Here is a 14,822-nt window from a genome sequence, read left to right as displayed (position 1 = left end):
TAGCAAGACTTTGGCTGTCCCTGTTGGCCCCTGAAAAAAAAGGCAAAATGCAAAGTCTTTCTCTGAGGCCTCAAAGTCCAAGGCAAAGCTTGCTACTCAGTTCCTTCCCAAACCACCAAGTTCTTCAAGTTCAAGAGCAAGTCCTCCTCACAATAAGGTGGTGTTTCAACTTGTCAGAGTGGGTGATGTCTGTTATCCTTTGTAGCCATTTTGTCCCAGGACATTTCAGACCGTTGGTTAAGGAAAATTCTATCCAGGGGCTACAAATTGGAATTTTGGTCCCTGCCTTCACCCCTCTTCATGGTGTCAAACTTGTTAACATCACCACAAAGTTTAGCTGACATTCACACTGCTCTAGCCCAGCTCCTATCCCAAGGGGTCATAGCCATTGTCCTGAAATAGGAGAAGATTCAAGGTATTCATTGACATTTGTTCATTGTCCCCAGAGCAAAATGGGGCTTACTAGATCTAAAGATTCTCAACATCTTCCTTCCAGATGTAAGAATTCTGTATGGAACCAGCTCAATCTGTTATTGGTTCCCTCCACTTGGGAGAAATTCTGGCTTCTATGGACAGCAGGTGATGCCAGATTCAGTTGTAAGGTTCTTTAGGTGTCTCTGTAGGCTCAGTTGAACTATCTCTGTTAACCTGTCATTTTGGGCCTGTTAGCTTTTGTTTGCTCTGTTGCCCACTCTTCAGTTGGACATCTTTTTGACGTACCTGCGTACATGAATACTTCTCCTGTGCCCAGTAATGTACAATTAGGAAAAACAGATTTTTGACTTACTGTAAAAATTATTTTCTTGGATTACTTTAGTGAACACGGGTCCCTCCCCTCTGTTCCTATGATTCATTTTTACTGTTGGTTGCTTAGGTATGCTGGAAATTACGAGGGACATACTGGACTGCTCTTATTGCTTTGCTAGTGTGCAATCTCCTGAAGGCAGCAGCATGACCCAAAGGGGGAGATTTATTAAAGCTGGTTCACTCAGAATCTGAACCAGCTGTGCATGGTAGCCAATCAGCTTCTAACCTCAGCTTGTTCAATTAAGCTTTAGCAATAAAACCTGAAGCTGATTGTTTTCTATGCAGAAGCGCACCTGATTTTGCACTCTTCAGCTTTAGTAAATAAAACCCAAAGTGACAGGATACTCATACTATGTTCTATAATGTACAAAAAAAAAGTGAAAAACGGTTTATACGTTAAGTCACAAATCCCATTTTTCCTTCAAAGAAGTTGTTTTTAATTTTTAAAGGAACTATAATGTTATGAACTAATCTTTCTAAACATCTGTGTATTCTGTAAAGATCCTTCATTTTATCATTCAACTCACCTAATTCATTCTCTCAGGTGAATATTCTCTAGAGTCCTGAATTGCAGCATCGTTCTCTTCCTGCTATTTATATAACTGATCTACAACATCCCTCTTAAATGTGTTATATTTTTAATTTTTTTTGTCGTTATTCACTTAAAAATGATTGTAGTTTGCTAGATATCTCTATATAATGCAGTAATTACTAAACAGTACTAGTGTTTCTTTAATTTCCTCAATTTTATTCTCAAATTTCTGCAGTTTCTTTTTCTTTCTTTGAATAAGCAAACCTTTTCTCTCAATTTTCTCTCACAGTGATTAACAGAACTAAACCAGTTATCACTTGACTCATTATGCTTTAGATCATCATTTGGTAAAATGGTCAAATGTCCCACCTTAATCTCTTAGGAGTGATATACTTCTTATTATATTTCCCAAAAATGATCACATCCCACCACGTGGGAACCTGTGTTCTTCGTTATATGTTTTAAATGATTAAAATTGTCTTCCAAATCCTTATACTGATTAAGCAATGATTCATGATTCTATAATAATTCTAAAATTATTTTTTCATAATCTCCCTACTAACAAATTCAAAAACATTCATAGCTGTAGAGTGCAGATTTATGATTCCACTACTTGAACTAATAAATAAAGAATATGTACAAAGCAGCACTAATAAAAACATAATACTAAGCTAGCTTAACTAAAAGGTCAAAAGCAGCTGTAGGAATATTATACACGATAAACATATGAATATCTATATATCGTGATTAAAAATAAGTAATTAAAAAATGTGCAAACAACAACTACAGTATACAGTATACATGTGTGCAAGGATCAATAGCATGTGCAAAAATTAGTGGAAATACGTTTTTTCAAATAAAATTCAATACTTGCTTTGCGTAAATAAATCAATAAATAGATAAATAATTTAAATTGTGCAAACATAAATCTTCTAAACTGAAATTCGAAGTGCAGTATAATCACCCTCAAAGGTGTTATTTTCTTCAAAAGGACACATTTTGATCCTGCCACCACATATATACTCACAGGAAACAAACTGACCATTTAAATCAATAAGCTGGTCCAAAGAGTGTGGTTGAGTGAGACTTTGATGCAACTTTGATGTGACTTTACACTCCCTGGCACCCAGTTCATATCAAGGTCACATTAAAATAGTGCAGGGACATTTTCAAAGTCGCTGTGACTTTGAAAAGGTTCCTGCACTTCTTTGATATGACTTTGATGGGACTTTGAGTGCCATAAAATGTAAAATGGCATCAAAGCCGCACTTAATACTTTCTTATTGGCAAAAAAATGCAAAACATATCAAAAATGTGTGTTCAAAAATGCAAAATGCACCACAAAACACACCAAAAAAATGAATCAATCTTGAACCAGCTCTAAATAACCATGCAAAATTTGTGTTGCTGGAAACAAAATTATTTTCATTTCCAAAAGGTTTTATTCCTGCTATACAAAGTATGCTTTTTTTCTGTTCCAAATGTAAGAACCTGTCAATATACTGTTTTTGTTGAATAAATGTTTATTAAGGTTTTACGTTAAAGTAGAGCTAAAGGCAAAATGTTTTTTTAGTTTTGGATAGCGTAGAGATGGATTAGATCAGTTTTTATTGCTGGTGGTGCCACCGTTAAGGAGATTCATCCTCTAGATCTGTTCTGTTTATCATTATCATCAAAAGCGAAAGTAAAAGAAAATCTTTCAGAAAAGTAATACAGGAGAATCCTTCCAATGGGGACACTAGTTCTGATGACCTATGGGTCCCCAAGGGATTCCCTTTATTTGCTGGGATATCCTCTCATTTCCTGTTTGGCTATGGGACAGGAAGTGAAGGGAAATCCCAACAATGGGACACAGATGGCAAAAAGGTTATAACCCTTCCTCGCTTTATCCAAAAAAAAAAAAAATGTTTTGCCTATAGTTCTACTTTAAGTAACATTATAAAATGCATGGCATAAGGAACTTACACTATATAGTAGTGCAATTTAGTAGCCAAGCAATCCTAAAAGGAGAAATGGAAGAATGGCAGAATAAGTGTCAGGTTGGGACAAGAGTATTCACTATTTTCTGTCAATATACCTTTATATTTGTGGTACCTCAATCAGACAGTCATTAGAAATACTGTATAATATAAATTCAGGAAGCAACCAACCATGGTAATCAAAATGTCATCAGCAGAGCATGAAAGGCAATGGAATCTATGGCAATGATAATTAAGTCCATTCTAGTAGTATCACAGATGTGAAAAAGTAGTAGCAACAGTAGCAAGCACATAGCTTGTTTGTATTTAGAAGTTGCTGCAGGATGAAGAATCAGAAACTGGGGTTTTCATCCAGTCTATCACTCAGCTCTCCTCAATATTGCAATAAGGTCATCCAGTACCCAAGCAAAAGAAGTCAACTGCGACCCACTGTCTGGCACTTTATTACTCATGAGTCAGTGTCTTTTCAAGAAAAGCAAATATTTTAAATATTTTAAAATAAAAATAAAATATGTTTAAGTCAAAATGGAAACACTCTTAGCTCCTCCTTCTGTCCCTCTCATCTTGGCCCTGAGTGTATACATACCATATATTACATTAGTAATGAGTATATTGCACATGTAGCAAGTCAATATAGGAGTGTACATGGAATGTACAATATAGCTGGCATGTAGCAGCTAGAGTGCCTTTTGATGATTTATGTGTGTTGTCTGTGTGTCGATTCACAATCTAGCTCCCACCATCTTCAATACCCCAGAATTGTGCTGCTTACTAGTTGGACCTGTTTAGTTCCACACAGTCTCCACTCTGTAAGGCCCATTTGAGACAGGCATTTCGTCAATTTGTTTTTTACCCATGCACTTCAGGATATTCTTATGGGCAACCAGATGTAAACAAATGTGTGTCCGTTCACACCTAAGTTTCATCCAGACCAACTTTTGTGGACCTGAACATATTTACATGAATATAAACAGGTGCAAATCTTTTTACATCAGGCTGCCCAAAGGGCATCACGCTCGATAAGAGGGTGTGATCAGCAGTGACGTCACCACGTACGCCGCAACCACGTGGTTGGTCCATGTGACCGCTACAACGGGATTTGTATTCTACTGAGCTGGTGGTTAGACGCACACTGATTCTGTCAGCGGTTTTACTGCTATTTGCTGCTACAAATTATCTACCGAATGCTTTTTGTACTTTTATACAATATGAGTTTTATTCCAAGAGAGGGTATTTGTTGGTATTAAGTTATCTAAACGGTATTATGCTATGGTGAGTGTTCTTTCATTTACCCACATATGGAATTTGATTACCACTCACCTTGATGGATCCTAAGCTGGATTAACCATTTGATAAGTGATCATTCTTACATCTAAGCCGATCTGGTCAAAATAGTTTCCACATCTATTGGTTTTTGATTCAATGCTGATTAATTACCAGCATCTGGTGAGTTTTCACTTGGATGGGGTGTTGAGCACATCAGAAATCACGTTTTTGGTGGATATCTTTTTGAAGGGAAGATTTGGACTTTGTTTATGATATGAACTGATTTTTGTCACTTTATGCACTCTTTTGGTGGAAGTGTTATGTTTTCAATATTTTACATAATTTTTGGGGATTGAATTGTATTTCATCAGTAAGCACTGTTTATGGTGTTATTGCACTCATTTTTATGTTTTTTATTGTATTTTATTTAAAATAGCAGCTCCAGTCACGGTTTGAATTATATTATTGATATGAGTCTATTTCACATTTAGCTCGGGGATATAGGCTATTTTTGGAGCTTATTTCTTTATTGTAAATGCATTCTCTGCATTAAGGTAAAAACCATTCTGTGTGCAGCCCCCCCCCCCTTCTCTTATACTTACCTGATTCCGATCCAGTGCTGTGCCTGAGAGCACCAACTCTCTTTACTCTCTCTCCTCACTGAAGATTGGAACAGCAGGGAGAGCCAAACAAGAGGAACAGGGGGAGCTCCTGTTGCTGTAAATCACAGCCAATGGGCAGGGAATGGGGAAGGGGTAGAGCAGCTCTGTGTGTGTCAATGGACTCGGGACCAACTTAGCGAGTGCCCCCATAGCGAGCAGTTCGCTATGGGCCCACTTGGCAGAGGCAGGGGTCAGGAGCATCCCTGGTGGATCCCAGAAAAGGAAGATCAGAGTTGCTCTGTGCAATACAATTGCACAGAGCAAGCAAGTATGACATGTTTTAAAAAACAAAAAAATCACTTTAATAATTGTTCACCACTGTTTTAAACAAAAGAACAATAGTTTAGAAAGAGAAGAGACAGAAAAGTGACTCATAACTGTATAAGAAAAATACATTATAGAGATCAAAGTATGACTAAAGGCAAAACTTTTTTTTGTTAGATTTGGATAGAGTGGTGAGGGGAAATTGTCAGGTTTTTATTGCTGTCTGTGTCCTGAGATTCACTCACTTTATTTGTCCTAATCACAAATGTCACATAATAAAAGTGAGGGTTAGGCTCTGTTCACACTTGTTCGACTTGTCATGTGACTTTATGTATCCAAAGTTAGCAGCCCATTGTTTTCAATGGCACCCGTTCACATCTATGTGACTTAGGCTCCATGCACATTGGCTTAAAAAAAAGCTGCTCCTAGAGGAGTTTAGCGTTTTGCTTGTAGCAGCAATTAATGTCATCCTATGTGTCTATGCACATTAAGTAGTCTAGAGGCATTTTTAAGCTCAGTGCTTATAGGCAGAAAAAAAAACTTTTTTTTTGAGTTTTTGAGTGTGTTTTTTGGCATGATAAACACTCCTGAATGCTAGTACAAAAAACACTTAAAATTTGTGGGGTTTTTTTGCCAAGACCACTGGCATATTTTAGGCCAGTGTGCAAGAAGCCTAAAAGTCACAATGACTTTGAAAATATTTCTTCACTACTTTGATGCAACTTGAATCCCAGGGAGCGTAAAGTTGCATCAAAGTCGCACTCCAAAGTCACACTGGAAATTGTGCGACTATGGCGTTGCACAAGTGTGAACGGAACTTTAATTCAAAATTCTGAGTTGCCGACATAACAGTATATTAGGAATAATCTTGCAATGGGGACAGTTTTTTCTTCTCCTTCACATTGGAAAGATGACCTCTCATTTCCTGTTGATTCTATAGGACAGGAAGTGAAGGAGAATCTCCCTAATGAGATACAGAGGGCAAAAACTGACAGCAGTTTTAACCCTTCACTATCTTATCCAAAATGATAAAAACATTTTTTTTTCTTGAATATACTGTACCAGTTATCTTAGGATACATTTTTATGACTTTCCTGATTTTGTTAACACATTAGGATTAGCTTAATAAAAGTAAATTGTTCAAATGGCATTTGGTTTTAAATTAAGTCTCAATTGAATAACTCAATATCAAAGTGCATTAAAAGTTGGGTAAAAGAGGAATTTGCCAGTTATAAAAAAAACTCTAGAAACTAGTTTTTTTTAGAATGCTAAGAATTTCCTTTTATAGGTCTGTTTTGCTGTCTGTAATATTTTAATACTCCCCATCTGTTCATAAATATGTAAACTGAAAAAAACAATTGTTTTCACAACTTTCTTCTCATTGGATGCTTTCCTTGGGCCATGAGTTGGCAGGAACTCAAGGAAAAAATGACAACTTGGACACTTTCAGTACATTTCCATAAATGTATTCAAGCCTAATGAAATTGCATGACGCTATTTTCATATATTTGTTAGTGTTGTAAACTTTCAACACTACCCCCTATGATGGTGAAGAGTAAACATGGTGCAAGAACCCATAGTTCAAGGACTAAGAGGGTACTTTATGCTGAGGTGTTCCTGGTAACGTCTAACTGTTTCATTGAGTGTGCAGCTATGCAAACAGACTTATCAGAGCCACAGTTAAAATCATTGATTTTAATAAGGAATCATCTCCGTCTTACAGCACAAGGCTTCCTTTGTTTCATAATAAGCCTGGCCTGGCCGCTAACATGGAAAGGATTTCTTTACAGTGGCTTTAGGTAATCAGTATGACAAAATTTCAGTCCTGTGACCTGATAGCTCTTTTCAAGTGATTGAGCTGCACTTGTTGGAACTTGTTTGACATGTTTGTTCGATAGCAATTAGGAACAAAAGTTGTTACAAGGTGTAACAATGAGTTATTCACCATCTGTTTGTAGAAGTATTCAGAATGAACCAAGCTATTCAATGTCCTCGTGATTTGTACACCTTGGTGTTTATCCACATTATCTATGGTGACTCTCTTCCATGTCCATATTACGCACAAATTAAGCTTGTCTTGGCAAGAACTGGTGGTTCTTTCATTGTCTGGGTCACCATGATCTACTTAAAGCATGTGAACTTACAGAATTAAGTGGTAATTATAAAACTTTTTTCCTCTATAGTTTACATAAAGGTTGCCTGCTATCCTTTCACATTCCAGCATAATAGTATTGTGACACAACCATTAACACATTTGGTACAAAGCTTTATATTACTATGGAATATCTCAGTTGTTTCACAGCCTTAAGCCTTCTCTCTAGCACCTCTTTTGACGTTTATCATTTCGGCCCATGTAACTTGATTCTGCAGATAATGTGTTGTTTGTTTTACTGAAAACAGTACTTTAAAAACTCTGTCTGCTTGCCCACTAAGCACAAAGTAACAGGTTTTCTTGAAAGAATAACGCACTGATACTTACCTTCTCTGAGCACCACCACCACTTAGTTCCCACATTGGTATCAGTGCTTACATGAGGTTATTGACTTCCTTTCCTGAAGCTGAAACATTAACGCATGAATTTCACTACTAAAATACTGCATGACTAAGTAAAATAACTCAGTACAATACAGTATTTTAACCGCTGTGCGGTTTGTTTCCGCATACTCAGATGTGGTAAGATAACGCTTAGTGAATTGTGCCCAATGTCTCTTTAATTTAAGCGGCATCCCATTACTATCTTCCTAAGTACAGGATAATGGAGCTTATGCAAGTGTATGGTTTGATTATGCTAGTTAACTTTGTTCCTATCTTGTCTGCCATGTAAAGTTGTGGAAACAAAAAAACTCACAGCAGTTTGCAAGTGTTGGTCTCTTAAAAATCCAAGTGGTGACATCCAGGGAAATGAAAGAGCTGGCTACAGATGTAAGGACTTACTCACCCTGGAAGTTAAGTGTATAGAGATAAAATGTACATTAAGCTTTACATTTAATGCTTGTATTCTGCACCTCTTCATAGTTGGATATAATAGTGCAGAACAGCCCTCTAAAGTGGAACTTTACTATCTCAATCAACATGAACTATTTTTTAACCTTGTGCTGCTAGTCATAGTAAGTAAATAGGAAGGTATAATATATTTACTTGCATTAAGCTTTTTTTTACACTCCTTTAATTGCTTCCTGGTTTCTGGCCTAAGCCAAAATGATGTCATACATCCCAGGAGTCTTCATGGGGGAAGGAGGGGAGGAGGGAAATTCTTCAGCTAAGCATGTCCTCCTGTCTGCATGCCTAAACTAAGGGCAAATGGATTCCAGGAAGTAAACGCTACATGAATCATCTGCCCTTAGTCAAGATGGCTGTGGCTAGAAATGCTAGCAGGGTGCTTTTCATGATTTCTTAACAAAATAAACCAAAAAAAACCTAAATAGTCTTTTCAATCTGTGGTGCTCAGTTACAGTTATGTTCCACTTTATGTAATAATCTAAATGTGTTTGAATGTTTTTTCCATCAGACCTATACAAATACATGCTAATATTTCACAAAAGTGCATACGTTGTGGGCCCTGCAACTGATATCTGACTTGTAGAAATTGTATCAGTCAAGTGTATCTAAGGTGTAAGATTCAGTTGTGCAAAGACCTTTATTATTTTACAAGTCATCAGTATATTCACATAAATTTTAAATGTACGTGTGTTATGAATAGCATATCTCTACCATGTAGTGAAAAGAATATATAGTAGTTGATTTTTTTTATATACACACATATAAAAGAGATCCTTTTGATATGAATACAGTTATCAAGATGAGTTACTATATTTAAATACATTGTTTCTGTGTATAGTTTTTAATGTTGTATATTTATATGGGGCAGATTTTTTAAATTAAATATTCCTCCTGTATTGAGTTCTATTGTAACTTTACTGTCTGCCCTCATGTTTTAAAGTGCTATGCAAACTGTTTTCGCTATATATAAATCCTGTATAATAATAATTAAAATGTAGGCCCTTCTTCCTGCTTTTCAGTGTTACACAATGGTTGTGCTTTACTTTTTTTTATCTCACAATTTAAGTCTATGGAGTTGATTTACTAAAACTGGAGAGTGCAAAATCTGCTGCATCTGTGCATGGTACCCAGTCAGCTTCTAACTTTGGCTTGTTCAAGTAAGCTTTGACAAAAAAAACTGGATGCTGATTGGGTTCTATGCAAAGCTGCACCAGATTTTGCACTCTCTAGTTTTAGTAAATCAACCCATATGAGTCTGCCAATCCAATACACACAATTAATCCATTATTTGACGTTTATTTTAACAGTTGTTAAGCAGGAATGTAAAATGAATCAAATACAGAACTCCCTCTAATGACTAATCTACAAATCTCTATATTTAAGGCAATAACAAAAATATGGAACACCGAAAATGTAGAAATAATAAAATAACAACAAATATTACAGGTAAACACTTGAACAGTAATTTCAAATATGTACTCACTGGTAATACACTACACTTTCCCTTTACATACTTGTACTATACCACAGTTATTTTATTTTCAGTGTCCTGGTTGTCAAGGGCACAACTCCAAGCTGTCTTGAACTGAGGACATTGATATATGTGAGCATGTGGTGTATCCTGTGGATGGTACTGGATGCAGTCTACAGTTGCTCTATACCTGGCCAGTATACCATAAAATGTTGATAGACAACACACAAGGCCACAGACTTTTTTGGAACTGTAAAAGAGAAATTCCACATTTTTGTTATATGCAGTGCAGCTACTGCAGATGTTTATAAACTTTTACTCCCCACTGCACAGAGCTGTACAGTTGATCTTGTGTGACCATTGATTTGATATTTGTATATCTCTGATCATGCAATCAAAAGTTTTAAATAAGTGCATTCAATAGGTTTTTTAAAAGTATATTTCACTTATATGTGGATATGTGTGGCATTCAAGATAATCTTCCTATTTAGTATCTTCAATGAAGCCAAGTACTGACCTTTTTGTGGTCATTAGCAAATCAACGCTCTGAAGCTTTCATTTATTTTGAAAAAAGTTGACATTTTACAAATTGCTTTCTTACCCTACAGCCAAATTGTATAGCAGAGTTTTACTGAGAGCATTCATGTTCAAAGATAAATAAAATATCTAAGATTCCAGTGATAAAGTACATTCATATACATACCTCTGAATGAACCAGACTTTTAAACATTTATGAGTTTTCTTTCCCCATTTAAAGAATTCCCTTTACCTTCTGTTCTTGGGACATTTCTAAAATTTTCTTTTTCTGTGACAATAGTCACCAGGTCAAATAGATGGGTGATCATCCACGTGGGGACACAAACAGTATTAATCTTAGTTCAAAAATATCAACACCGTACATGTATATATTGTATTGATGTCCAGCCACAGCTCATCGATACACTTTTAGGTTATGCATTAACAAAAATAATATTGTAAAAGCTGCACTTTCAATTACACACAAATACATCACATTCAGCATTCACTGCATTTCTGATGAATGGGAGGCTGACTGTAACACAAACAGTTATAGACCTTCAAAAAAGTGAGTATTACATTTTGGGTCAGTGCTGAATCTAATGGGTATTGTTTAAAATTGAAAGTACAGCTGTTGGAGTACTAAGCACTAAAAAATTTACAGAGGGTTTGACCTTTCCCCACTCGGTCCAAAACAAAAAAGGTTTAACACAGTAATTACTGGTTGTTATTCTCTGACCACTTCTAGAATACAGTAGGGCATACATTATATATACAGTATGTTTATAGGATATCAGTGAATTGGTTGACCTGAGTTCTCAAGACCTTGAGATGAAGATATAACTACCTTAACCAGTCCTCCATTGTACCAATCCTGACATTTCTCTCCTTCATGTAAAAAGGACTTAGAATCCCCAAACATTATATATATTTTTTAGCAGAGGCCCTAGAAAATAAAATAGCGCGTGTTGCAATTTTTTATGTCACACAGAATTTGCACCGTGGTTTTTCAAATATAATTTTCTTTAGAAAAAATACACATAAATGAATTTTATTTCACACAAACATTATATAAAACATTATTTGTTTTGTTAAAATATAAAAGATGATGTTACGCCAAGTAGTTAGATACTAACATTACACACTCTAAATTGCTTGTGTCCGTGGAACAGTGCCAAACTATAGTACCCAAAAATCTCCATAGGCGACACTTTAAAAGCCTTTTCAGGTTATCAGTTTAGAATTACGCAGGAGGTCTGGAGCTAAAATTATTGCTCTCACTCTGACATTCACGGTGATACCTCACAAGTGTAATCCAATCACCGTTTACATATGTGTGCAGGACTTACGCATGCGTTTGCACGTAAGCACGAGTGGAGGGAGTGCTTACATTTTTTTTTTATTGTTTATTTTCATTGAAACTTTTTTTTACACTTTCTCTTTAAATTTTTTTTATCAACTTTATTGCTTTCACAAGAGATGACCAACATCCCTTGTGAAAGCATGGGCCATGACAGGTCCTCTTAATGGAGAGCTTTGGGGTCTATTAGACCCCACATCTTTCCTCTGATCTCCAATGCCACCAATCAGACAAAGATCAGTGCTTTCCTGGCCGCTAACAGTCAAGTAAATAAAGAGCCGAAACCGGACGTGACGAAATCCTCATTGCTTCAAGTTTCCAGGATCACAGAGAGGGAGGAATGACGTCACTTCCTCTCTCTCTTTGTCTAGTGCCGCTGTCACTGATGGTTGCAGTGGTCCTAGTTCTGAGATTGGACGTGGAAGCCCGGGAAAGACGATGGGGGGGGGACAACATTCCGCCACCCGCAGAAGTGATCGAGTGGCTGTTCAGTCACTTGAATCACTTCTGCATTACAGGGAATCGCCTCCTGAAAAATTTGATACCGGGATGATGCCATCCAGGCATCATCCCAGTATAACCACTTCAACCTGAGGTTGTTATATAACGTCCTATGGGTCAGAAGTGGTTAATATTTGTGAACCTTCCTTTATCCACTAAATAAACAAATTCATTTCTTTTCTCCCTTAACTGGACTAACCCCAACCATTACCTCTGTCTTGCCATAGAATAACAATATGATCACAAACTGGAGGTGGAAACTAGAATGTTATAAAAAATAATTACAGAATATTTATTGTTGCTCATTACCTGCAACCGATATGTATTTTGATAGAGGCCTAATGCAATCTATTGCCCTATTTTTATATAATGTATGGAAACATTGTATATACATTTGTAATTGGTCATGCAAAGTATCTCGTATATATTTTTATGCATAAATAACATTGGGTCAATTTTGCTGTTTTTACCTTTGTTGACTACAGTCTGTTTTTGTGTAGAGATATTTTTTCTATATGACAGACTAGCCTACGGGAGAGTACCGTATTTTTCGCTCCATAAGACGCACCTGACCATAAGACGCACCTAGGTTTTAGAGGCAGAAAACAGGAAAAAAAATTCTGAACTAATGGACTGCGGACACAGTACAGAAGATGACCAGAGACTGCGGACACAGTACAGGAGATGACCAGAGACTGCGGACACAGTTCAGGGGATGACCAGAGACTGCGGACACAGTTCAGGGGATGACCAGAGACTGCGGACACAGTTCAGGGGATGGCCAGAGACTGCGGACACAGTTCAGGGGATGACCAGAGACTGCGGCCACAGTACAGGAGATGACCAGAGACTGCGGACACAGTTCAGGGGATGACCAGAGACTGCGGACACAGTTCAGGGGATGACCAGAGACTGCGGCCACAGTACAGGAGATGACCAGAGACTGCGGCCACAGTACAGGAGATGACCAGAGACTGCGGACACATTACAGGGGATGACCAGAGACTGCGGACACAGTACAGGAGATGACCAGAGACTGCAGACACAGTACAGGAGATGACCAGAGACTGCGGACACAGTACAGGGATGACCAGAGACTGCGGACACAGTACAGGAGATGACCAGAGACTGCGGACACAGTACAGGAGATGACCAGAGACTGCGGACAGCACAGGGATGACCAGAGACTGTGGATAGTACAGGGGATGACTGCTGACCTTTGGGGAGGGGGGGGAGTGGGTACCTGAATTTGACAGGTACCCGCTCCCACTTCCGCGGAGTTGTTCTTTCATCTTACCTGTTCCTCTATCCAGCCGCGCGCTGTCTTCCCGGCTTCTGTAATGGCGCTCGGCATGACAGCCGGGTGCCCAGTGCGCAGGAGCGAGAAGCACTTGCGCTTTGTGATTGGTCCGGCGGCTTCTGGGATCTGTCATGTGTCCCAGGTGCCGCCTTACCATTCACAAAAAGCACCGCTTCCTGCGCATGCGCACTTGGCACCCGGCTGTCATGCCCACACTACAGAAGCCGGGAAGACCGCGCCGCTGGATAGAAGAACGGGTAAGATGAAAGAACAACTCCACGGAAGTGGGAGCGGGTACCTGTCAAATTCAGGTACCCGCTCCCCACCTCCCCAAAGGTCAGCAGTCATCTCCATAAGGTCCCGCTGCAGAGTTGAGCGGCCGGCCCGGTATTCTGACACGGCGGCAGTGGAAATACCGGACCGGCCGCTCCATATTCGCTCCATAAGACGCACTGACATTTTCCCCCCTTTTTTGGGGGGAAAAAAGTGCGTCTTATGGTGCGAAAAATACGGTACCTTCTTGACACAAATACAGTGTAAATAAAATATCAGCCTTGTCAAATATTTAAGATTTTAATGTGACAATTATGTAGCAAAATATGCTCAGCTATCATAAACATCAGAAATATGTTCTTTGACTGTTCTGTTTTTTTTTTTAAATGTGAAAAGAGGCAGTTAGCTGAACTTATCTTTGCACTCACACTAGTTGTTAATGAGCTACTGGCCAAAAGTTTTCAGGCTGACTAAACTAAAATACCTCAGATGATGCTGGTCCAAGGTTGCATGTTGCAATAATTGACCTGCTATACAAGTCATTTGTGAACCTTATAAGTCAGAAACGTATTTTTAGGGTACACTGATTATTAGGTAATTATTCAAAACAATGTCAATCAGATATTGGAAACCCAGTATAAATATGTATGACCATCCCTCTCCCCTTTTGATCTAGCCTGGTAGTCTGGAACCAGGTGATATACATCTAATGTCTATAAGTAGTTTACGTTAGCTTTCCTATGCAGCACACCATTTTTTAATTATGTTAGTTACACAACAGTGCTGTGTTGGGTGGTTTACAGTATATAAAGAAATTGTATGCTAGAAACTGAAGGAAACCTTTTCAGCTATTGCAAAATGTACATGCGTGCATCTAAGAAGAGACTCTAC

At 37.9% G+C, this 14,822-nt stretch overlaps 1 protein-coding gene across 1 annotated transcript in view; it reads left to right on the top strand.

Annotated features, from left to right (window-relative positions):
* Window positions 1-14,822, top strand: part of GLIS3 (GLIS family zinc finger 3) — a 469,802-nt gene that overhangs the window by 117,098 nt on the left and 337,882 nt on the right. The gene's annotated exons all lie outside the window — the stretch shown is intronic.

Source organism: Staurois parvus, unplaced genomic scaffold, assembly GCF_062004578.1.
Source record: "Staurois parvus isolate SC_StPar_1 unplaced genomic scaffold, SC_StPar_1.0 ptg000929l, whole genome shotgun sequence".
In the NCBI taxonomy this organism is placed as follows: Eukaryota; Metazoa; Chordata; class Amphibia; order Anura; family Ranidae; genus Staurois; species Staurois parvus.
Note: the sequence above shows the minus strand (reverse complement) of the source record. Positions and strands in the feature narration are given on the sequence as shown.